Source organism: Thalassophryne amazonica, chromosome 16, assembly GCF_902500255.1.
Source record: "Thalassophryne amazonica chromosome 16, fThaAma1.1, whole genome shotgun sequence".
Lineage (NCBI taxonomy): Eukaryota > Metazoa > Chordata > Actinopteri > Batrachoidiformes > Batrachoididae > Thalassophryne > Thalassophryne amazonica.
Genome location: NC_047118.1, coordinates 21,870,415 through 21,897,590, shown reverse-complemented (window position 1 = coordinate 21,897,590; position 27,176 = coordinate 21,870,415). Strand labels below are relative to the sequence as shown.

The following is a 27,176-nucleotide window of genomic DNA, read 5'->3' as shown; positions in this document are numbered from 1 at the left end:
CTGCAGACTGCGCTGGCTGGCAGTCCACCACCAGAACCATCATCAGGGAAGCGGAAGAGAGGAGACAGCCCCAGTGGGGGGAGAAGAGGTTCCGCCGACAGCAGAGACTCCAGCCAGCACCCATTACCATAGACACCCAACTAACAGATTACACATGCAGCACCTATAGCAGACCGTGCCAGTCTTGCATCTGCCTCTACAGCCACACCAGGCGCTGCAACTCAGCAACTTGATAGTTGACCTCAGGCCTAGAAACCATGGCCATCTAGAAACCTAGATCCATGGAGCCAACTATAACTGTGGTTGTTTTTTTTTATCAGAAATGTTTCTGTACATTTTCTATTCATCCTTCCTTCAATTATATGAAATTTGCCAGTGCCAGGTGCTGAAAAATAGCCCCACACCATGATCTCCAAACTTTACTGTTGGTATGGTGTTTTTGGGCTGAGTGCAGTGCCATTTATGGTGTGTATATTGGCATATGGCATCCAAAACTCAGCCACATGGGGTGTGCAGCCAGTACACTCTGAATGCTGGTCCCAAGCCCAGATAAATGAGGTGGGATGGTCTGGAGACAAAGTCAGAGAGGTGAGATTGAGATTGTTTGGACATGTGCAGAGGAGGGACCCAGGGTATATAGGGAGAAGGATGCTGAAGATGGAGCCACCAGGCAGGAGGAGAAGAGGGAGGCCAAAGAGGAGGTTTATGGATGTGCTGAGGGAGGACATGCAGGTGGTTATGACAGAGGAAGATACAGAGGACAGGGTGAGATGGAAATGATTGATCTGCTGTGGTGACCTCTAACGGGAGCAGCCGAAAGAAGATGATGATTAAGGCATCCAAAGAGTTCAATTTTGGTCCCATTTGACCAGACTGTATCCTCCCAGTATTTCACAGGCTTGTCTAAATGCTGTACAGCAACCTTAAAATGAGCTTCAACATGCTTTTTTTTCAGCAATGGAGTCTTGCGTGGTGAGCGTGCTTAAAAGCTGAGTATATTACTTACAATGAAACAATTGTACCTGCTAATTCCAGGTCTTTCTGAAGCTTGCCACAAATGGTGCTTGGCTCTTGTACAACTCTTCTGATAATTCTTTTCACTCCTCTGTCAGAAATGTTGTGAGGAGCACCTGATCATGGCCATTTTATGGTGAAATGATGTTCTTTCCACTTCTGGATCATGACCCCAACAGTGCTCACTGGAACATTCAGAAGTGTACAAATCCTTCTGTAGCCAATGTCATCAGTATGTTTTGCAGCAATAAGGTTGCAAAGATTGTGAGAGAGCATTTTGCTTTTACCCATCATGAGATGTTTCTTGTGTGACACCTTGGTAATGAGACACCTTTTTTTTTATAGGTGATCAGTTGGGACTAAATCAGCTGATATTAATTTGCACTGACAAGGAGCAGGATTGCTTTCTAATTACTGATCGATTTCAGCAGGTGTCTTGGCTTTCCATATCTTTTTTTGCACCACCCTTTCTTCAGGTGTTCAATACTTTTTTCCTGTGTCATTCACATTATTAAACATAATTCATGGACATCTATGGTTTGATTTCTTTGTATGTGTGGATTACTTGAGTTGTTACCGATAAAATCTCATGTCAATAGCACCTTTAGATATATATTTACTGAGAAATTGGTGACACGTTCAATACTTATTTTACCCACTGCATATTAGTCTACTAGTCATACTAGACAACTATATTGCATGCAACATTTGCTTTGTTATATATGGTCATACGGTGCATCCATAAAGTATTCACAGCTCTTCACTTTTTCCACATTTTGTTATGTTACAGCCTTATACAAAAATGGATGAAATTCATTTTCCCCTTAAAATTCTACACACAATACCCCATAATGACAATATGAAAAACATTTTATTTTTAGATTTTTGCAAATTTACTAAAAATAAGAAATTACATGTACACAAGTATTCACAGGTGCATTGCCTTTACACTGATCATCCTTGAATTGTTTGAACAGCTTAATTGGAGTCCACCTGGGGTAAATTCAGTTGATTGGACATGATTTGGAAATTCACACACCTGTCTACTAATAAGGTCCCACAGCTGACAGTGCATGTCAGAGCACAAACCAAGCATGAAGTCAAAGGAATGTAGACCTCAAAGACAGGACTGTCTCAAGGCACAAATCTGGGGAAAGGTACGGAAACATTTCTGCTGCTTTGAAGGTCCAATAAGCACAATGGCCATGATCGTGGGAGAAGAGCTCCAGCATTCCTCTGTGGAGAGAAGAGAACCTTTCAGAAGGGCAACCATCTCTGCAGCAATCCACCAATCAGGCCTGTAAGGTAGAGTGGCCAGATGGAAGCCACTCCTTAGTAAAAGGCACATGGCAGACTGCCTGGCATTTGCCAAAAGATCATTAGAGAGATGTGAAAATGGCTATGCACCAGCGCTCCCAATCAAACCTGATGGAGCTTGAGACATGCTGCAACGACCTGAGGCTATAATTGCTGCCAAAAGTGCATCAACAAAGTACTGAGCAAAGGGTGTGAACACTCTTAGTTTTTTTATTTTTACCAAATTTTCAAAAATTAAAAAAAAACATTTTCCATGTTGTCATTACGGGGTGTTGTGAGTAGAATTTTGAGGGGAAAAAATATTCTTTGCATTTCTCTTTGCATTACCCCATAAAAAAACACATAAATGACCTCTGAGAATAAAAAAGCTTGTTTCATTGAAAGAAAGACAGTTGCTTTGCCACAGATACTCTGTTAGGTGTAATTGGGAAGATTTAATAAACTCTTAATTTATCCGTTTACCCCAACATGTACCCGAAAGAAGGACAGTATAACTCGGCCATCAAACTGTGGCTAGAAACAACATGGGAGTCGATGTCTATTAAATAAGCAGCTAATGCTTCCTGTTGCTAACGGGAAGCAAGTGATCCTTCCTTTTCAGTTTAATATAAACACAGCACGGTGTTTAAGAAGTTGTAGAAGAACTGCATTTCTATCATGCTTTTCCAGACATTCAAAGCGCTTTACAAGAGAGAGACAATGATAAATATCATCAAATTCTCTTTTTTACTTTGCAAGTAAATAACTCAGCCAGTTTATATAATTTATAAATTTATATATTGGTCTTTTGTTGATATTTTACAGTTCTGAAATTCATGTGCTCCTAATTACTTTTGCGTCTTTTCTTCTTCCAGGTCATTCTTTGTCAAATCAAGAAACAATCTGCTGACATCTTGTAGAATTTGGTACATCTTTGTGGGATTTATGAGTATTACCCAGATCTCACACATGTATGTTTAGTAAGCAAATTAAGAATTCTAACATCAATTTCTTTTGGCACCAAGTTGAAAATGAAAGTAGCCAATAGGGCCGGTGCTAGCCATTTGGGTACCCTAAGCACAAATGCTTTGTGGTGCCCCCCCTTCCCAGAATGAACAATAATTCAGAATTTGTCAGTGCGGTTCTCTTTATTTCCAAAATAACTTCTCAATACTCAATATTACATTAAGACTGAGTTATTATTCTAATAATAATTATTCTGTTTTGAAAACAGCAGCAAATAAATATTTTTGCATTAACAATGGCACCAAACATGACAAGAAATACTGTAAATATAAAATTTTAAATAAATAAATACCACCACCATTATTTAAAAAAATAAATGATTTGTGCAACCACAGTAGACTGAACATTGCAGTGAACTTTGTAAACACAGAACAAAATATTCAATTATTTAGCCTTGTAAAGAAATTTGCATTTATTAATCTCAACCTCGCACATTTATCTAGAATGTGGAGAGTCCAGCAGGCACGGTGTTGGCGGGGGAACAAAGGGGAGAAGACAGTGATTTTTAGTGCTGCGCGTCCACAACAGAGAACAGGTGAAAGTGGGCCCACGCTTAAGAGATGAGCAACTTGAGACCCCCAGCGGGATACCTGGCCACGTGGACAGATGCGTAATCTTGTGCATAATCCAGTGTGTAAAGTCTCCAAAATGAATTCTTATAAAGAAAAGAACAGGGTTGCGGGTCTGCCCTTGTGCAGACAGGAGCTGGAGTCAGATTTAGTCCCCAGACAGGGTCAGGAGCTGTTGAAGTTGAGCTCGCTGATCTGGCTGATGGAGGAAACTGTGAGCTGGAGACGGGGGCTCTGCGGGCGCAGCGCAATGCAAGGCAGCATGTGGTAAGATCGGTGACATGCGGTGAGGTTAATGGCTGGTGAGGCACTGACTTCATCACAATCGGATTTACAAACATATGAACCCCACAGAGCAGCTTATTCACCATGTGATTGGCAGCAGTTAACGGGTTATGTTACCTTTATTTATAAATGAAGTCCATGAGCTGCTCCTTCTGAACAAAAGCATTGATGACTTAATTTGTAGAAGTCTTACTTATCTTCCTTCAGTTTTAAAAGTCTCTGTCCCAGTGGAGATTACTGCCAGGGAAGAAAATCGTCCTTCATCAGTCCTGTTCCGACTCTATGTGAAGTCTTTTTTAGCTTTGAATGTGAGTGTTCAAACGCTCATGTTTGATGAGATTCGTTGCAAATTCTTCAGGTCACAATATCCCATCTGAGTCCAGACATTGTCACAAGTTGAGAAAATATGGTAGGAAAAGCAGAAAAAGGGGCGTTCTTGCTGGACATGCACACACCCAGACTTTACGTGTGTCCCACTCCATTTGAAGAGAGCGGGTCTTCTGAGCAAACCTTTTAGCTCCGGCATTGGTCTTCCTTTAATTATTACCTCCTGCTTTGATTGAAAGTCCAGTTTAGAAAATAGTTTCAGTTTGGTTATGTAATCCTCCATTCTGAAAGTAAAGGTCAGGCGAGAGGAAAAAATAAATGAATGGCTGCTCTTGTAGCTTGTTGTCACTTATTCTGCAGCTGAGAAACATCCCTGGGATCACTAGTGCCCCCTACCATGAGGCAGGAGAACTACGTGCCTCACCTAGTGCTTTTTTGCAGCCGTTTTATGATCGCTCAGCAAACGAAGCATGTTACAAACACATACAGCTGTTGACAAAAAAAACACTGTACATTTTGCACAACAGCTAAGTTCATAGTTCAGTTCCCTGCAAGGAAATGACAGCTGCACTTTGCACCTGATGTTCTGGACTTCCCTGCAATCCTCAGCCGCTGCAGTTCTCCGTGTGCCCTCCCGACATAATACCAGCCAAAACACAGGGCGATGACATCACCTCCAAAATGTTTGAAGAGGAGAATAATGCAATCCGATCTTATTTATTTTTTAAAATGTCAAAAGGTTTAAGCAGTTTCCCGTAACACGGGGGAAAACATGTAAGTCTCTTCAGTTTCTGAAAAAAAAAAAGAGGGAAAGAAGTCCAAAGTAGAAGAGGCGCACAGATCACCATTTTGTGAAGAATAAAAGTTAAGCAGACGCACTGGAAAACCTGTTTATCCCAAATTACACTGACAGATGGAGTCCAGATTCCCCCACCCCCACCCCAAATAAAACCTCTGCTGCTTCTTTGTTTCATTCACAGAAGAGAACGGAGACAGGCACTTTGGTGCCCTATGCACAATGCGTGATGAGCGTGTGCAGAATGACGGCACTGGTAGCCAATGAGCAAGTGCTCGCAAAAGTAATTAGGACGTTACTAATGGCGTTTTTTTTAATTTATTTATTTGGTGAACATGACATATAATATTTGATCATAGCTCAGAGGCTGTCAAAGTGTTCATCACACAATTTTCAAGGAATATTGTTGAGACCATAAGATAACTTTGACTTGAAGAAATCTGAAGGATACATTTTTTGGGGAGAAGTGGGGTTCACATTTGGAGATTTAAATTTGTTCTTTCTTCTGGTTGATGCTATCAAACTGAAGATAGTGGAGTGATCTGTAAAGTTTAAAAGGAGCTTTAAAATGACATCAAAATCAGGTCTCTAGCTGCTATATCTTCTGAGAAAGAGGCATTCAACAGCTGCTAGAGTGCGCTAATTAGCTGAAACGTTGTGAGCGTGTATTTCACTAATTAAGAGGACATAAGTGAAAATATGAGAGTTCTGTGTGTTATTCATGAATCCCAATCATCCCACAAAGATTTACAAAATTCTGAAAGATGTCACCATACTCATTGTTGATTTGGCACAAAATGAGCCTTCAACTATCTAAAGAATTATCCGTGTCAACTTCCTGTAATTGGTCTGAAAGTCTGGAGTATTCAGAAAGTATTTTCACACTCCAAGCAAACTGGACCATAGTTCAGTTTGCTCCAGACAGTGACCAAGGAAGCTTTCACACTTGCTCTTTTGGCAAACTGAAACGTATGACAGTCCAGACTCCGGACCACACGAGGAAGGTGTGAAAGAACCATCAGTGGTCCAGACTCCGGACCACACGAGGTAGGTCTGAAAGAACCATCAGTGGTTCAGACTCCGGACAACACGAGGTAGGTGTGAAAGAACCATCAGTGTAGTCCAGATGTACTGTCAGGATGGTCCCATCTTACTATTTACAATCATGTACTCACAGATGTGAATAACATGTCAAAGACATTTTCAGAATCTGTGGCTCTATTACAGAGTTTTGTGCAAACTTGTCGGGATGTACAGACTTTCCTATCACACTTGATGACAACCCTCAGCTTTTCTTAGTCAGTACCACAGATTTTCATCCTGAGCGTCAATGAGTCATGGCTGTTAATTTCTGTATCTTTTATTCCCTTTCTGTCTTTCCCTATTTTAGGCTGTGTTTATTTTTCTGTCTTTACTCTCTCCGTGTGTCTCCCACTTTTCAGAATTTAATAAAAATTTATAAATATTTGATTGGCTGTCATGAAAACCTAAATCAGAGAACTCAAAGCAAAGTGTCATTTGCAGTACACGGACCATCATCCTACATTTGAGTGAAGTGAATGTGTTACATCTTTGATTTATCTAAGAGATCATTTTCACCATGTTACTCTGCAAGGTGAATGTTTACAGGCATGATAACTCCTGTCTTGGCAGCATGAGTTTTTAACAAGTTTCAGATCAAATATAAATATAAGGAGAGAATGTTTGTGAACAAGTTGAGCCTAAAGGGCTTTTCAGAGAGCACTTTGACTGATACATGCAAAATTTATGACCCATTGCAGCTTCTTTTGTGCAAAGACAGAGTCTACTTCTGTTTCTTAGTCATTAAAATAAACTGATCTCCTGAAATGCAATATTTGGCTGTCACCCTGAACAGGTTCAGCAGCCAACAGGCGCTCGTATTGGTTAATGAACTTTAATATTCAGTGATAACAAGGTGGCATTGCGACGCTGCTTCTTGTGGCATTGCGACGCTGCTTCTTGTGGCACTGCAACCCAGAGTCTTTAATTCTTTTCCTTCGCCCCACATTACTCATTTGTCAGAAACAAAAATGCTTCAACTTAAACTGTTTTTTTTCCACTATGAAAAAATATTTTTGCTTGTGGACATTTTAGTAAGTTAATAATTTACAGGATGTTGGTACAAAATTGTTCATAGTTTTAAAAATTAGTTTGACATAGGCTGACAATGGTTTTAAACTAAATTGTTTAATGGTAAGACAGGAATTACAGCATATGATTTATTTTGGACTTAAGCAAAATAAGTTCAAACAAACAAACAAACAAAACCCCCTCAAAATTAAGGTAACAAGTTTATGGGCATCTCTGAAAAGAATGGCAATAAAATAAAAAACGTTATAATAGTTTCAAATAAATAAGCTGGCTACTTAAAAACACCAAAACCTTTTAATTGAGATGGTTCAACTTAATTGACCTTGTACGGGACAAAGCAAATTAAGTATACTAAACCACTTAGTCTAACTAAATGCTTTACTAAGTAAGTAAGTAAAGTTTATTTGTATAGTGCCATTCAAGATAAAATCACAAAGTGCTTTACAGTAATTTAAGAAACACAATAACAAAAATACAGAAACTATAAACAGAGATAACATAAAACTAGATTAAAACAAGCCTGTACAAATGGGTCTTGAGCTTCTCCTTAAAAGTTCCAACAGAGTCCACGGAACGTAGGTGCAGTGGCAATGCATTCCACAGTTTGGGAACCACAACCTCAAATTCACAGTCTCCTTTGGTCTTCAGCCTTGCTACAATCAACAGGTTCTGATCCGAGGACTTCAGAGACCTGCTTGTCACATATGAGTGCAAGAGTTCACTGATGTAAAGTGGCATTTGACAGTGCAACACTCTAAAAGTCATCACCAATATTTTAAATTGCAGTCTACTGAACTGGGAGCCAATGCAAAAGGGACAGAATGGGTGTTACATGAAACCATTTAGATGAACTTGTAAGGAGCCAGCAGCTGCATTCTGGACCATTTGTACAGTCTAAAAAATGAACCGCTGGCTCAATGAGAAAAAGTGATGCAACACTTTGCATAAACTGTTTTTTAATTATTTCAACTTAACTACAGAAGTCTTGTGGCATTAACTCAGTTGAAAGTTGAAATAACTAAAAAAAACATCTATGCAAAGTGTTATATCAATTTTTCTCACTGAGACAACAGTTCCTTTTTTAGAGTGTAGGCGGTCCAGCGAAGTCTTATTGAGGCTAGGGAACAGCGAATTACAGTAATCAAGACATGAATAAATAAAGGCATGAATGACCTGTTCCAGCTCTGCTTCACACACAATGTTCTGTGTTCTTGCTTAGACTCGCAATGAATTTTAATTTTCGCTTTTTTGGGCAACACACAATGCTTCACAAACACGGGAACTCAAATAAAATAATAATAATAAAAAACAGTGACTGCTAGGCTTGCATGTTCAACCTCCAGCTGAAAATGAAATGCGTTGGCAGAATCGTAGAGAGAGTGTTAAAAAGAAATTCATGCAGGGACCCAGTCCACCACCTTAATAAATAAAAATGGTTAAATTTACAAGTTGGGGAAAACAAAAAACAGAAAACCATATCGCATCGCCATTTCAGCTTTCAGCAAGACTTTGGCTGAGCTCCTGACACCACGTAAAGATGTGAAAAAATAAATAACTACCCAGGAAAACAGAAAGGGATACACTAAATTTGACAATCTCCGTGATGACGCAGTGACACTGTGCCATTACTTAGGGAGAGCCCTGGACTGTTAATGTTTTAAAACAAAAAAGTACTTTTTATCTGATTACTCAATTGCCAGAATAATCGACAGAATACTCGATTACTAAAATAATTGATAGCTGCAGCCCTATTTTAGTCTTACGTAAAAAGTGATCTCGTCTTTAAAAGCCTTGCAAGACACTGTCGATATACCGTAAACCTGTATAAGCTGTCGGAAGTTTAAAATGTAAAGATGAAACTGACTGCCTCTATTGTTTTGTATTTATTTATTTATTTGTAATTCATGTCCTCAAAAATATGTTTTTAGAATTTAAATATTTGAAGCTGGTGTTGCATGTATCTTTTGGTTGCAGTTAAATAAAAAATATTAATGAAATTTAACTTAAACATTTTCAGTTGGTTCAACTTACAGTCATTCATTTAACAGAGTGCAACAATCTTAAATCCAAAAACAAGACTCATGTTAACTCAGTACAGAGTACACTGTTCTTTAATAGGATCAGGACATTGGCACTGTGGGGTTCAGACACTTCATCACACAGGACTACATGAGAATTGATTCACCAAGAGGAAAGCTGATAGAGCTCATAGAGTGTGTTCCTCCCAGACCAGCAGATCAATACATGACTGTTTCATCATGTCTTAGTGCAACGTGCTTCAATGTTGTTAAGATGTTATTTGTATTTAAGTTTATTTAACTCAAAATAATTGTTATTGTACAAAAAAGTTAAATAAATTCCTAAATCAAAATAAAATGCTTAAATCTATGAAGTTAACTGAAAATATATATTTTACTTAAACTTACTAGTACTTGCATATTCTTAGGTTAGCACTAACAACAAACAGACTGTTTCCAACTTAATTGGAAGTCCTGCGCAGTTATAAACGGTCACAGTCATACAGTGTGAAGCATGTACAGCAGTGGTGTCCAAACTATTCCAGTAAGGGCCGAGAGGGTGCAGGTTTTCTTTGCAGCCACTGACTCCAGTAGGTGATGTCACTGATGAACTCATCCCACCTGCTCAAAGGGAAGTTAATCAGTGACATTACCTGCTGGAGTCAGTGGCTGCAAAGAAAACCTGCACCCTCTCGGCCCTTTCTGGAATAGTTTGGACACCACTGATGTACAGCATGTTCCTACAGCTTGAATAAGCAGTGCCAGCGTGATGTCACATCTGTAGAGAAACTACTGAGGTAAAGTTATAAAAACCAGTAGAGCTGGGGAAAGTAATATGTTCAATGTGCTCGTGCATGAGACAAAAGCAGTGAGGGACAAGAGACAGACTGCTATTGTATGGATGTGTGTTAATTTTTAAAACTGTGTTATTGCTGGGAATGAAATGGAAAAATGAACATGTGAATGGCACAGTAAACCAGATGCTCCACTGTTTTCAATGAGAGCACTCACACAACGCAATATGTGCTGTCAAAAGTTTAACAATTTCAAGTTTTTCTGCCTGCTGCAGCAACAGAAAAAAAAAAATGTTAATTGACTTTCAACAATGAGGAAAGATGGAAAGAAAGAAAAAAACACTTTTAGTGCCGAGACCCTGATTTACATCAGGCAAACAGAAAGAACGTGATGTTTCAGACAGAAATTAAACAGTAATGTCACAAAAACATGCCTTTTTAAGCAATAATCAGAGCCATGTCTTCTTGTTTGATTATAACAATGTAGAAAATAGTGTTGTCTTTCAGTCATGTTAACTATTGTCTGTATTATTGACACTGCAGTGTCATGCTGTAGATGAATGTAATTCTACAATAATGATCAGTATGACAGTTTTTCTGCTCTCAACATGTAAATGCAGCATTGACATGACCATTAAAGTGTTGACTTCTCAGTCCTGTCATATAAATATTCATTCAAAGACATTTGAATATCAGAACTATAAAAAAAAACACAATCCTATTTGAGAGAAAAGTACAGTATGCATGGTTTTCCTGTTCTCAAAATTGGTCATGCTTCCCACAATGCACTACACGCCACAGCAACCACTGAGAAGGATACACCACACAGCGGTCCAGGACTTCTCTGAAAGTAAGCTTGTGGCATTTCTGTGGTTTAATCATCATGCCCCAAAACATTGTTTCCACTAAAAATACTGTTTAAAGGTAAGATCTGTCATTTTACATGATTCCTAGTGAAGCAAGTATTGGTAAGCAAGTAAGCAAGCACTAAGCTTTTAGAGCCCCACTGTCTGTCTTATCATCACAGGTAATTTAATTACACTGAACAAAAATATAAACACAATTTTGTTTTTGCTCCCATTTTTCATGAGCTGAACTAGAAGATCTAAAACATTTTATATATACACAAATGACCTATTTCTCTCAAATACTGTTCACAAATCTGTCTAAATCTGTGTTAGTGAGCACTTAAAATGCTCACTATATGCTCACAAATTCTTGTGGCCAGCCTAAGGCACACCTGTGCAATAATCATGCTGTCTAATCAGCATCTTGATATATCACACCTGTGAGGTGGAATGGATTATCTCAGCAAAGGAGGAGTGCTCACTAACACAGATTTAGACAGATTTGTGAACAATATTTGAGAGAAATAGGTCTTTTGTGTATTTAGGAAATGGTTTAGATTTTTTAGTTCAGCTCATGCAAAATGGGAGCAAAAGCAAAAGTGTTGCATTTATATTTATGTTCAGTCTAGATTTAAACACTTAAGCCATACTGCAATACAAAGTACTCAACATGTACTTCTTAACATGTTAACACGTAACTAAAGTTGTGCAATACGCACACTCTGCCACATGGCTGCATCAACACAGCATCTGAGAGAATGCTGCATTGGCTGACTGATAGAGTAAACACAATTAAAAATGCATATCACTAGTAAATAAAATGTCAAATGAGCTGACTTTTCTAAATAAATGAACTATGAAAATATTGATGAACTGCATTTTATTTTTGGTGCCATATGCCTAGAGAAATGAAGTCATCAACATGGGGAAATTAGTCTGATTTCATCTTCCACTGATAAACAGTCTGAAACGTCAATCGCCGGGGAATATAAACTTTGATGACATCATACCTTTCCAGATGCTCCATTGAAACAAACTTGAGAAACTGAATTTTTTACAGTAGAGGTTGAATACATCAAAATGGTTAAAATGTGTGTTTTGCAAAAATGCAGTCACACGATTAGTGTTGCTTTATTAGGTGGACAGATTTTCCTAAGTTAATATTTTGAGGAGGAAAGTAAGGGGTTTTTTTTCTTCCTCTCAAACAGACTGCAAAAATTAAACCTGAACACAGTGTGAGAATGGCCTTCAAAAAAATGATCTAACCATGGATTTTATGCTTTCCCTCCATGTAGCCAGGAGAACTGTTAAAGTGTGTTGCCTCTTCCGAAAGTGTGGAATCGGCTGTGTTTGTGGATTGTGCTGCGGCGTTGCATCACACTAAGTTAAGATAAACTAAGATGCTAAGTGATGCCAGTGAGTCTCACTGTGGAAGCCACTTATGTGATCACAGAGCCAGACATAACGTGATGACGAATGGCAGCTATAACAGGAGAGTCACAACGTGGACAAGCTCCTAGCCCTTTGAGTTATTGGCTAAAGTGAGCTAAACCACTAGCTAAGCTAAGCACTACCGGGAGCCCAGGCAAGTCTGAAGAAGGCTGGTGAGGGAACATTGTTTTCCTGTGGACAAAAGACAGCACCACACAGTGGAATAGTAATTCTGCATGGCTCTGTGTGTGAACACAGCAGCAGTGAATTCAGAAACACCACTTTCATTGTATGATTATTCAGTCTTATTGAGATGGATGCAATGTTTTTTGTTTGTTTTTTGTCTGAATACACAAATACAAAGAGGCGGAGACAGACAAATGTTGATCGCAAAATACAAGAATTTGACTTGAAAGCCATTACATTTGGAGAAAAAAAAAACAACCGGATTCACTGTGTGTGCTGGTGTAAGTCATGAAGTGGACTGTAAAGCCTCGTTTCCACTGAGCGGTCTGGGTCGGTACAGCACAGTACTGATTGGAACGGTTAAGTCTGGCTTGGCTTGCATTTCCACCGCCAGCAGTACCCTTTAGTTTGCTAGGCAGAGCGCATCTCATCGAGAGCGTGTTCACTGTCACGCACGCTCGCCCCCTCCGCACAGAGTCCACACAGTGTAATTTAACATTTTTTTTATATTTAATTTAATTTTGTTTTTGTCTTGGTGGATCATGGGATGTATCTTCATTGTGAGCCACTTACTGAAGAGTTGACTGATGGCTGTGGTAAATGTTGGCGTGAATGAATGAGGCACTGTGACTCTTTCAACTTTTAAAATAAGTTAATTTTCTTGTTGTGGGACAAAGCGCCAGTGGCCTTTGGTTCAGGCTGAGAAACACATCCAGCGCACACAAACACTGAGGGGCTTCTTTAAAAATGCTGAGTTTGTACAGCCATGACAAGGAATTAAAGTATTTCAAGATGTCCTTTTCCAAAATAAGGACGCTTTATGTGCATACGTTTTCATCTGGCTGTGATGGTGAATCTGACTGAAACGATGCAACATGATAATGATTTTAATATGTGAAACAGTATGAACTGTTCGCATGAGGACTGCAGCTTTCGCTTTAGCTGCTGGGTCAATTGATGGACAGCAGTGAGTTAGCGCCTCCCTTTTGTTCTAGTTCCATTATTTTGGGACCCCAGTCGAAAGGTCACGAAAAAGTGGTACGGTATGGGTCAGTTATTTTGGTACCCATTTCTAAATCTGGATGAGGAAATGCACAAATAGTGTGCTGTACTTACCCGGTCGGTGCAGTGGAGACAGGGCTTAACTGAACACAGGTGGAGTGACTTTCAGACAGGTAATAGTTGGCACCTGGGGTTATGTCACTATTGCGACCAAAAAATAGCTCTGAATCTGTCATGCATTTTTCACACACTGTATGGCTTATTTTATTTTTATCAGCTACATCAGTACCCACACAAGTTAGAGTTGGAAGTAATGATTCATAATATGGTATATTTTTTTTTTAAAAGACAGTGTAGAATGGAGTGAGATATACCCTTAAAACTCCTACTATAGCAGATGGCAGCAAAGGGTCATTGAGAAGCTCGGCTCCACTTTGGGCAAACTGTCATGTTAGTCACATCTGTGGTCACACATCAAGAAAATGTTCTTTCAGCTACAAATTATGTGTGTAGGGTGGGACAGGGAGATTCATTGCAGCCTTTTCACATGAATGCTAATGAATTCATAAATAACATACTGAAAAAGCAAAAAAAAGGATGTCGGAGCTGAGCAAACACTTCTCACAGAAGTGTGAAGAAGAGAAAGTGCTAATTGCTTTTTTGCTGTTGTTGGTCTCCCCCCCACCCCAGCCATAATTCAGAATGAGTCATTTACCATTTTGAATGCAACGTAAAGCATTAACATGAAGACCAACTATATATGTATACTATTAAAAACTTAACATCTGAATTACCATTTAACATTTTCATCCACACACATAATAGTGTCAACGGCAACTTGGAATGTTCACCCTGCTGATTACAGCTGCCCTGAGGATTACTCTGTACACCACAAAACTGCTCTAATGTGTATTTCATATGCATCAAAGCACCTATACAGCCTGCTATGTTTGCAAATAACCACTAAAGACAGAACAGGTCACTTGTTCAGGGTGTGCACCTGCTTGCACAGAAGTGACGCATGCTTGTATCACAGCTTCAGTCATGTTGTGGCAGCAAGGAATATGTTTGTTTAGCTATGTGTGAGTCGTGTTTACTTAACAAAAGCCACATTTATTGTGTAAAGTGAAACAAGATACACAAAGGATTGACTGACTCTTCCTGGAGAATTAATTCCCCAACTTTTACAGTTTTGTTTTAAAACACACAAAAAGAAGGCAATGCGTTTGTCATTATCAGGAAAATAATAAAAAAAAAGTACTTTATTAGCTTCGCAAGAAGACATTTTCACTCGTGCCTACTTTCCTTGTCTATTCGTTGGTTTGTTTGAATTTTTTGCAGGATTGCACAAAAATGAATGAACCAATTTTGCTGATACTTTGTAGAGGGGTGTTTCATGGGTAAGAGAAGAAACCATTGCTGGTGCTGGTCTAGATCTAAGTGGACCCTGAGTGTTTCTTTTTTAAATCCTGCAAGCGACCAAGCTACTTCAGCAACTAATATGACCAAGTGGGGTTATTTATAACCCCATTGACTTTATATTGGAATACTTTTATATGGTTGTTTTAGGGTTCTTCATATTTACTCCACTCTCTGATATTTGTCCATCATCCTTTTCATCCTCACTCTGGGCATCAATCAGTCTCAATGCTTGTGCAGCTGTAAATCTTGCTATTCTAGGTCTGTTGGCCATGCTTCCTTGCAAAACAGTAAAATATGATGATTAGAGTTGACAAATTAGAATACCATCTGAAGCTATGTTGTCAAAAATCTCATAGCTCTTCCCAGGGTCATAAGTGATCATGCACAAGTTTGGATTATACTTGCCACACGGATCGGCCGATCCTTACAAAATTCTATGAACAAATGCAGGACAAATAGATGGACAAATTCATGGTAGGAAACGTTTTTCCAATTAAAATGAGAGAAATTGTGCACAAAAATATATGCCCGGTCATAAATGACCCCACTTGGTCGACTGTATTGCTATATATTCCAAATAGGTTTCACTGCCCGATGCCATGACTGATCAAAGTTCTACAATGTTCAAGAATTGGGGCACAGCAAATTTTATAGAATATAAACTCTGACTCTGCTGGGATTCAATTTTAGTTCCACTCAGAACAGAGAAAATAAACTCTATCATAGTGTTAAATCAAGTTGTCCAACTCTAGTAAGAGTCATTTATAGTGTGATATAGCTGATTTCACTAGTTAATTCACTTCTAATTAGAGACCAAATATAGTCCAGGCAGAGTTGATTTTATTCTACAAAAATTTACTCTGTGCTAGTCCAGATCTGGTGAGATATATATACGAGGTCTGTCCGTAAAGTATCGTACCTTTTTATTTTTTTCAAAAACTATATGGATTTCATTCATATGTTTTTATGTCAGACATGCTTGAACCCTCGTGCGCATGCGTGAGTTTTTCCACGCCTGTCGGTGACGTCATTCGCCTGTGAGCACGCCTTGTGGAAGGAGTGGTCCCGCCCCCTCGTCGGATTTTCATTGTCTGGAAATGGCGGAATGAAAAGGACTTTTTTTCCATCAGAATTTTTTCAGAAGCTGTTAGAGACTGGCACCTGGAAACCTGTCCTCTAACACGCTGAAACGGAGGTGTTCCTTTGTCTCGCTTCATCAGCGAATCGGTCGTGACGCGCGAAGCCTCCGCGCGGCTTTCCATGACAAAATCTCTTGTTAAAAGTGAAATCTGCCGGAAAATGGCTGATGTCCAGGTCTTGTGATAACCAGAGAAAGAGCACACGACGGTCTCGTATCCACAGAGCCATCAGCTTAGAAATGATCCAGTGGTTTGTGCCGCATCGTCACAGCTCGCAGCGCGGCGCACCGACCGTCCTTTAAAGGGGTCCTTAAACCTGTAGTTAAAGTCCTTATTCTCTGTGAATCAATCAATCAATCAACTTTTTTCTTGTATAGCGCCAAATCACAACAAACAGTTGCCCCAAGGCGCTCCACATTGCAAGGCAAGGCCATACAATAATTATGAAACACAGTCTACGTCTAAAGCAACATAACCAAGGGATGGTCCAGGGTCACCCGATCCAGCCCTAACTATAAGCCTTAGCGAAAAGGAAAGTTTTAAGCCTAATCTTAAAAGTAGAGAGGGTATCTGTCTCCCTGATCTGAATTGGGAGCTGGTTCCACAGGAGAGGAGCCTGAAAGCTGAAGGCTCTGCCTCCCATTCTACTCTTACAAACCCTAGGAACTACAAGTAAGCCCGCAGTCTGAGAGCGAAGCGCTCTAATGGGGTAATATGGTACTATGAGGTCCCTAAGATAAGATGGGACCTGATTATTCAAAACCTTATAAGTAAGAAGAAGAATTTTAAATTCTATTCTAGCATTAACAGGAAGCCAATGAAGGGAGGCCAACACGGGTGAGATATGCTCTCTCCTGCTAGTCCCCGTCAGTACTCTAGCTGCAGCATTCTGAACCAACTGAAGGCTTTTTAGGGAACTTTTAGGACAACCTGATAATAATGAATTACAATAGTCCAGCCTAGAGGAAACAAATGCATGAATTAGTTTTTCAGCATCACTCTGAGACAAGACCTTTCTGATTTTAGAGATATTGCGTAAATGCAAAAAGGCAGTCCTACATATTTGTTTAATATGCGCTTTGAATGACATATCCTGATCAAAAATAACTCCAAGATTTCTCACAGTATTACTAGAGATCAGGGAAATGCCATCCAGAGTAACGATCTGGTTAGACACCATGCTTCTAAGATTTGTGGGGCCAAGTACAATAACTTCAGTTTTATCTGAGTTTAAAAGCAGGAAATTAGAGGTCATCCATGTCTTTATGTCTGTAAGACAATCCTGCAGTTTAGCTAATTGGTGCGTATCCTCTGGCTTCATGGATAGATAAAGCTGGGTATCATCTGCGTAACAATGAAAATTTAAGCAATACCGTCTAATAATACTGCCCAAGGGAAGCATGTATAAAGTGAATAAAATTGGTCCTAGCACAGAACCTTGTGGAACTCCATAATTAACTTTAGTCTGTGAAGAAGATTCCCCATTTACATGAACAAACTGTGAAGCCCGTAAAATTTTCACTGAAAGCCAGATAAATTTTTCGAATGGTTTCCAGGTGCCAGTCTCTAACAGCTTCTGAAAAAATTCTGATGGAAAAAAAGTCCTTTTCATTCCGCCATTTCCAGACAATGAAAATCCGACGAGGGGGCGGGACCACTCCTTCCACAAGGCGTGCTCACAGGCGAATGACGTCACCGACAGGCGTGGAAAAACTCACGCATGCGCACGAGGGTTCAAGCATGTCTGACGTAAAAACATATGAATGAAATCCATATAGTTTTTGAAAAAAATAAAAAGGTACGATACTTTACGGACAGACCTTGTATATATATATATATATATATGTGTGTGTGTGTGTGTGTGTGTGTGTATAGAGGTGATCCGCAACAGTGGACTATGAATTGGAACTGGATATGGGGGTTTAATGTCAATTAAATGGGACTGTAGCGCCTTGACAGAAGCGTGCACTCAACCGAGTGCCTTTCTAGTTAATCTTCCCTTTGTAGAGTGTCTGAGTTTGGCAAACGCATTCCATGGAGCTCATTTTATAATTATTATAATTAGTGGTGGTGTTATAGTTGTTAACAGAAAACTCATCATCTTTGTTCAAGTACTAGTGATCCGTCCTTGGGTGTACCGTGCTTCTTTCCCAGTGGATTTTGCCATAGGCTGCAGTGCCCCCTGCTATTCCTAATGGGATAAGCGATGGAAAATGGATGAATGATAGTTTTTCAAGTTAAAAAGGAAAGAAGGTTGGTTTTCTTGATAATGCATGGAGCATGCACTTTTTTTGTGCTTGTATAGTCCAGCGTACCGAGGACGCTGGACTCAATTATCAGCAGTCCTCGGGTTGAATTTGTCAGATAGTTTTACAGCATAAAACATGCAGCTTGAAATCAAATAATTATACTTATTATTATCAATCATGCCTTGTAATCCCACTCTTTGAGGCATGAAAGTGTACTACTTCTACTACTTTGTTGTGGTTTTGAAGCTGATTTGGTTTGAAGTTACTCTTCACACCAAACATAGGATAATACACACAGACAGCACACTTAATCATAATATCACTTTTCAGTTAAATCAATCTTCTCTGACCCAGTTATCAAATCCTTAGACTTTATGATATTTAATTAAATAACTGTTAACAAGCTGTTTCAGCAATGCTGGAGGGAAATTACATATGAATAAAATATGCTTAAAAATGTGCCGAGTTTAGATTGAGTGTATTTTTGATCAATTGTGCAGCAGTGTTTGACTAGAATTGTTTTTTAAAATAATAATTTAGTGAAGTTATTTTGGCATTACACAAATTTGTGTGTTTGGCAGAAATGACAGCAGTGGATGGTTTAGATAACAAAACGTTTGCACTGATAAGAATACTGAAATTGAAAAAAAGAAAAGAAAAGAAAAGAAAAACACTTCAAGAATTTAAACTTTGCCCCAACACCTATCTGACAAAAACTCTCTACTGGTCAAACCTGAGGTTCAAAAAAAAATGCTGTTTAATTAAGAGTGATTGAAATGGAATAATATAAACATTGACTTTTCATGTTGTGATGGCATTTAATGCAGAAAGTAGACAAAATGACTTAAATATGTATACGTATGTGTATATATTTCAACTTACCATTCGCAGCAGGTGATTCCGCAGATTTCCCCCAAAGTCTTCAGTGCTCATTTTCAGCATTTTCTCACTGAGTAATCCCAACTTTGTAAAAATAAAACACCGTCTTTTCGGAGGGAAGTCCTCTCTGCTGTCAGCGACTGTGAAAACTTAACAGTGTTTCTATTTCCTTTCTCAAAAAAGAAGATAAAACATTAACTAAAATGTGTGCTGTCTTTGTGTGTGTTACGGTGAAAATGTGCGCTCGAGCCACACTGCAGCTCGCGCTCCTTGTACTCTTGTGACGTCACGCGTAAATGTGTTTATATGCGTGTCTGTGCGTGCGCGCGCGCGCGTCACTTGTGAGAACGAAGAAAAAAGTCCCCAAAAAGTCACCTTTTATTTTTTTTTTTATACTGAAGACTTAAGTGCGGCGGGAGGCGGTGTTTGTCTGTCATGAAGACGAAAAGCTAAAAGCTGTTAATAATGGAGCCAAATTCAATTGAATGTGTTATTTTAAAAATAATATTTTTAAGAAAATATGAATGCCACCACAGCTTCCCCTAACTGAGAGGGTTTATGCTTAAAAAAAAGTTTCAACACTGACAGTGAAACTGCAGACTAAAAGAAAAACTGCCTTTGAGTTTTTATTTAGTGATACATTAATTTATTTTAATTTTAGGCAGTGGATTCTTCCGTGACTGGAAGAGGACTTACTTTGACTATTCGTCCGGAACACGCTGTGATTGGTCCAGAACGCAGCATAAAACACATTAGAATTCATGCTGATTCATGCTTTTGTTTCTTCTAGACTAGATTATTGTAATGTTCTATTTTCAGGGTTACCACAGTCCAGCATTAGGGTTCTACAGCTGGTTCAGAACGCTGCCGCCAGACTTCTGACACGTAGCAGAAGGTCTGAACATATCACACCCATTTTGGCATCTTTGCACTGGCTCCCTGTCTCTGTGAGAGCAGATTTTAAGGTTTTGCTATTGACTTATAGGGTTGTTCATGGACTGGCACCATCTTATCTGGCTGATCTGGTGGAACCTTACGTGCCGGCCCGGGCTTTGCGGTCGTAGGATGCAGGACTTCTCTGTGTTCCCAGGGTTAAGAAGAAGTCAGCATGTCAAAGAGCCTTTTCGTATCGTGCACCCACCCTGTGGAACAGTCTTCCTGTGACCGTGAGGCAGTCTGAGTCTGTGGACATTTTTAAGTCAAGACTCAAAACCTATTTTTATTCTCTTTCTTATGGATAGTTTTTATTTTTAGTTGTTTTATTCTTTTACTTCTGTTTTTATTTATGTATTTGAATTTTTTATTCATTTTTTATTATTTATTCAATTTTATGTTGACTTGTTTTATGTAAGGCGCCTTGAGACGGCTTTTGCTGTGATTTGGTGCATTATAAGCTAATTAAATTAAATTAAATTAGAAATACAATTCAAAATTTTAATAGGAATATACCCACCTGTAAATCTTATTGGAGCTCTCAATGCAGTGATCTTAATTGGAAATGGCTAAATCCTTTCCAATATTGTATTTATAATAAAATTTGAGAACTACACTGGAAATCTTACATTCTCATTTACCCGACAAATCTGCTTATCTCCAAATTTATAGATGTACATCCCAAATGCTGCTTTTGTGTTAACAAAGAGTCAATAATACATCTATTCTATGAGTGTAAGTTCACAAGAGATATTTGGCTTAATCTGAAGTTACTCATTTATAGTAAACCATAATTTAATAGCCTCCTTTGAACATAAAAACAAAAACACAATATTTAGTAAACCTACAATACATTACTTGGTAAATATCATATACACAAAGCTAAATTCAGTCAATCTAAACCCCTTCTCAAACTATGGATAATTGAAATCAACACCTACCTTAAAACTTTAAATAACATACCAAACAAAAAAACAAAAAAGACAATAAACCTAATAAAGAACCAGTGGCGGCACCAAGGAGGGGCTTGGGGGGGGCTTAAGCCCACCCAATAATGAGCAAGCCCCCCCTCAGCCCCCCCAATAATTCTGCCAATAATGTGAATAGCAACTGACATATTTGTGGATCTCAACTGCAGTTTTGCACTGAGAATGTTTCAATATTGCGTAACTGAGCAAAGTGATGAATGTGTGTGTTCGGTGATCCACCAATGCCATTTATTTGTAAAAACACACACGTTACAAATCAGAAATTTGTGTTTGTGGATCACAAAGCACATGTACAAATCAAAGGATATTTGTAAATCACCCTCTGTGCATTTTCAAGTATTAATGAGAAAAATTTAATGCTATACTCCAAAAATTTAGGCTTCCTAATTTTTTATTACGACCACTCTTAAACATCACTTATCTTTATTTATACCTATGTGCAAGTTTACTGAACTTGCAATCATTCTAAGTGATGTGTGTGTGCATTGATACCACATTTTAGAGGAGCACGGGTGACTAAAACATATACCTTGGTGTTTATAAAGCAATTTACTATATATTGTTCATTTCAACGACATTTTGTGGAGCCCCTCCAACTTTTACCCCAGTTCCCAACTCAGCCCCCCCAACAAAAACTTCCTAGTACCGAAAAGACTCCCAATTTTCATGGACCTCTGACTGAAATTGAACAGTACGAGGTCTGTGTTGTGAAAGTGTCATGACACGGACCCACAACAGGGGGCGTTAATGAACAGACAATGGATAAGCCAAAAGTAACAATTTAATGTTGTGAATCGCACAACGACGTACAGACAATAACAATATGGTGACTGTCAATCATACACCAGGTGACGTGTGGGCAGGCTCGACGATAGAAGACGCCTGGCGAGAGAAGAGCCGGATCCCCACACAGCTTCCACCACCAACGGAGCTGAAGAACACCGGAGCCGCCAAGCCCTGCGCCCCAGGTGGCCGCTGTCTTCAGCAGTCAGACCCGGTACTGCTGGCAGAGAACAGAGACAGTCCTGATGAGTGTGAGTTCGCACACTCAGTAATCCCACAGTCAGTGTTTAGTTAGGAGGGAGCACCTCCACCTCCAATCACACATTCGTGCAGCTCCTGTTTAACCACTTATCTGGTTTGGGGTGTGAGGCGAAGCCGTCGCTGATCACACCAAACGCCAATCCCCAGATAAGGAAAACACCACAGGAAAACGGCTGCAAAGAAGTTCAGATTATTACTCAATGTTTTAAGTCAGCAGAGAAAATTACCTGAATGGTAGCTGATTTCTCGGCGGGGAGGTGGAGTTGCAGTCCAGCCTTTATGGTGGTGGTGATGAGTAGTGGATGAGTGACAGCTGGTACGGATGATGTGTGACAGCTGTCACTCCTGGTCGCTCCGACGCCCTCTAGTGCTTGAAGCCCGCACTTCAAGCAGGGCGCCATCTTGTGGTGGTGGGCCAGCAGTACCTCCTCTTCGGCGGCCCACACAACAGGACCCCCCCCCCTCAACGGGCGCCTCCTGGCGCCCGACCAGGCTTGTCCGGGTGACGGGTGTAGAAGTCAGCCAGGAGGGCCGGGTCCAGGATGAAGCTCCTCTTCACCCAGGAGCGCTCTTCGGGGCCATAACCCTCCCAGTCCACCAGATACTGGAACCCCCGGCCCTTTCGACGGACGTCCAGGAGCCGGCGTACCGTCCACGCGGGCTCCCCGTCAATGATCCGGGCAGGAGGCGGCACTGGTCCCGGGGCACACAGTGGTGAGGTATGGCAGGGCTTGAGTCTTGACACATGAAACACGGGGTGTATCCGCAGTGAAGCTGGCAGCTTCAGCTTCACTGCGGCCGGACTGAGGACTTTGAGGATGGGAAAAGGTCCGATGTACCTGTCTTTGAGTTTGTGGGATTCCACCTGCAGGGAGATGTCCTTCGTGGATAGCCAGACCTCCTGCCCGGGCTGGTATGCAGGGGCCGGGGAACGCCGGCGGTCTGCATGGGCCTTAGCCCTCGTCCGGGCTCTGAGCAGGGCAGAGCGGGCGGTACGCCACACCCAACGGCACTTCCTCAGATGGGCCTGGACCAAGGGCACCCCGACCTCTCCCTCCACCAGTGGAAACAATGGGGGCTGGTACCCCAAACACACCTCAAACGGGGAGAGGCCGGTGGCAGATGAGACTTGGCTATTATGAGCGTACTCGATCCAGGCCAGATGGTCACTCCAGGCCGTCGGGTGCGTGGAAGTCACGCAGCGGAGGGCCTGCTCCAGTTCCTGGTTTGTCCGCTCTGCCTGCCCGTTCGTCTGGGGGTGGTACCCAGATGAGAGACTGACGGTGGCCCCCAGTTCCCTGCAGAAACTCCTCCAGACCTGGGAGGAGAACTGAGGACCACGATCCGAGACAATGTCTGATGGAATCCCATGCAGACGCACGACGTGGTGGACCAGGAGGTCTGCAGTCTCCTGGGCCGTCGGGAGCTTCGGGAGGGCCACGAAGTGGGCCGCCTTGGAGAACCGGTCCACTATCGTTAAGATGGTGGTGTTGCCCTGGGACGGCGGGAGGCCCGTGACAAAGTCCAGGCCAATATGAGACCAGGGGCGACGAGGCACAGGCAGAGGCTGGAGGAGGCCTTGGGCCTTGTGGTGGTCGGCTTTGCCCCTGGCACAGGTGGTGCAGGCCTGGACATACTCCCGGACGTCGGCTTCCATAGACGCCCACCAGAAGCGCTGCCGGACCACTGCCACGGTCCTTCGCACCCCTGGATGACAGGAGAGCTTGGAACCGTGACAGAAGTCAAGGGCCGCAGCCCTGGTCTCTGGTGGGACGTACAACTTGTCCTTCGGATCTGTCCCCGGGTCCGGGCTCCATGTCAGGTCCTACCGGACGGTCTTCTCCACGTCCCAGGCAAGGGTGGCCACGACAGTGGACTCGGGGATGGTGGTGTCAGAAGGGTCTGATGGCTCGGTCTTGACCTCGTCTTCATGCACCCGGGACAGGGCGTCAGATCGTTGGTTTTTTGTCCCGGGGCGGTAGGTGATCCGGAAGTCAAAACGCCCGAAGAACAGCGACCAGCGGGCTTGCCTGGGGTTCAGACGCTTCGCGGTCCGGATGTACTCCAGGTTCCGATGGTCCGTGAAAACCGTAAATGGTACCGATGCTCCCTCCAACAGGTGTCTCCACTCCTCAAGAGCCTCCTTCACCGCAAGAAGTTCCCGATTGCCGACATCATAGTTCCGTTCAGCTGGGGTCAACCTGCGGGAAAAGTAGGCACATGGATGGAGAACCTTGTCGGACTCCCCGCTCTGGGATAGCACGGCTCCTATCCCTGAGTCAGAGGCGTCCACTTCAACTACGAACTGGCGCTTGGGATCGGGCTGCACCAGAACCGGTGCAGTCGAGAACCGGCGTTTCAACTCCCTAAACGCGGCTTCGCACCGATCCGACCAGGTGAAGGGGACTTTTGTGGAGGTCAGGGCTGTCAGGGGGTTAACTACCTGACTGTAGCCCTTGATGAACCTCCGGTAGAAATTTGCAAAACCGAGGAACTGTTGTAGTTTCCTACGGTTCGTTGGTTGGGGCCAATCTCTCACCACCGCAACCTTGGCCGGATCAGGGGCGACGGAGTTGGAGGAGATTATGAACCCCAGGAAAGACAAAGAAGTGCGGTGGAACTCACACTTCTCGCCCTTCACAAACAGCCGGTTCTCCAACAACCGCTGTAGGACCTGACGTACATGCTTGACATGGGTCTCAGGATCCGGAGAAAAGATGAGTATATCGTCTAGATATACGAAGACAAACCAATGCAGGAAGTCTCGCAAGACGTCATTAACCAATGCTTGGAACGTCGCGGGCGCATTGGTGAGGCCGAACGGCATGACCAGGTACTCAAAGTGACCTAACGGGGTGTTAAATGCCGTCTTCCACTCGTCTCCCTCCCAGATCCGAACCAGGTGATAAGCATTCCTAAGATCCAATTTCGTGAAAATTTGGGCTCCATGCAGGGGCGTGAACACTGAATCCAACAGAGGTAACGGGTATCGGTTGCGAACCGTGATCTCGTTCAGCCCTCTATAATCAATGCATGGACAGAGTCCGCCGTCCTTCTTGCCCACAAAAAAGAAACCAGCACCCATCGGGGAGGTGGAGTTCCGGATCAACCCGGCAGCTAACGAGTCCCGGATGTAGGTCTCCATTGATTCGCGTTCCGGACGTGAGAGGTTGTACAGCCTGCTGGACGGGTACTCAGCACCCGGTATCAACTCAATGGCACAATCGTACGGACGGTGCGGGGGCAGCGTGAGTGCCAGATCCTTGCTGAAGACGTCAGCAAGGTCGTGGTACTCGGCTGGCACCGCCGCCAGATTGGGGGGGGGACTAAAACCTCCTCCTTAGCTGTCACACCGGGTGGAACCGAGGATCCTAAACACTCCCGGTGGCAGGTTTCGCTCCACTGAACCACAACTCCAGACGACCAATCAATCCAGGGATTGTGTTTTAACACCCATGGAAAACCCAAAATCACTCGGGAGGTAGAAGGTGTTACATAAAACACAATCTCCTCCCTGTGATTCCCAGACACCACCAATGTCACTGGCTGTGTCTGTTGTGTGATTAGTGGAAGAAGGGTGCCATCTAGTGCCCGCACCGACAATGGTGACGGTAAGGCCACTAGAGGGAGCCCAACCTCCTTTGCCCATCTGCTATCCAGCAGATTCCCCTCCGACCCCGTGTCCACCAGTGCTGGGGCGTGAAGGGTTAGATCCCCACTCAGGATCGTGACTGGGATATGTGCAGATCGTCGGGGTCTCCCCACGTGGGTGTTGTGACCCACCCTTAGCCCAGTCTCTAAGGACGAGTGCTGCTGTTTTGACCGTTTGGGGCATTCTCTCTGTGTGTGCTCGGTAGAGCTGCAGAGAAAACACTCTCCACGGATCAGCCTCCTTTGTCTCAGATCTGATCGCTTTTTGGCCCTGCTCGTTTCCCTAGCAACGTCAGCAGGGAGAGCTGTCGTCACGTGGAGAGCCCTGGCAGCGGAGCGTGGGGAAGTCGGCTCCCTTTCGGACCCGGGAGGAAGAGGGACGGCTTGTGCCTGACCATGCCCTTCGTGTCACTCCCGTCGGTGTTCTGTTAATCAGTTGTCTAACCGTATAACCAGGTCGATAAGCCCATCTAAATCCCACGGCTCGTCCTTCGCCACCAGGTGCTCCTTAAGGACCAGAGACAGTCCGTTTACAAAGGTGGCGCGGAGCGCAACAGCATTCCAGCCAGCTCGCGCTGCCGCGATGCGGAAGTCGACTGCATACTTCGCTGCGCTCCGACGCCCCTGCCGTATCGACAGCAGCACACTTGAAGCGGTCTCGCCTCTATGAGGGTGGTCGAACACCTGTCGGAACTCCCTCACAAACTCAGTATAAACCGTTAGGAGCCGTAAATTCTGCTCCCAGAGCGCCGTAGCCCAGGCGCATGCCTCTCCTCGAAGCAAATTTATAACGTAAGCCACCCGGCTAGCATCTGACGTGTACATGACGGGACGCTGTGAAAAGACGAGCGAGCACTGCATCAAGAAGTCCGCACACGTCTCCACACAGCCTCCGTATGGCTCCGGAGGGCTTATGTATGCTTCAGGGGAAGGTGGGGGGGTTTGTTGAACGACCAGCGGAATGTCTGTTTCTGGCACACGGTCAGCAGGAGGAGGTGCTGCAGCAGCGCCCTGAGCATGCGCTTCCACCTGGCGGTGAGGGCCTCCATCCTATGATTGAGAACACTGCTCTGCTCGGTAACTAAGTCCAACCGAGCGGTAAAGGCGGTTAAGATGTGCTGCAGCTCACCCAACACACCTCCTGCTGGCGCCTGTGCACCTCGCTC

At 42.5% G+C, this 27,176-nt stretch overlaps 1 protein-coding gene across 1 annotated transcript in view; it reads right to left on the bottom strand.

Moving 5' to 3' along the window:
- gcgra (glucagon receptor a) overlaps positions 1-19,658 on the bottom strand; it is a 114,706-nt gene extending 95,048 nt beyond the window's left edge. Inside the window, exon 1 of the mRNA XM_034190102.1 lies at positions 19,397-19,658. The gene's annotated coding sequence lies outside the window, so the exon portion shown is untranslated. The remainder of the gene's footprint in view (positions 1-19,396) is intronic.
- Between the last annotated feature and the right edge of the window lie 7,518 nt (positions 19,659-27,176).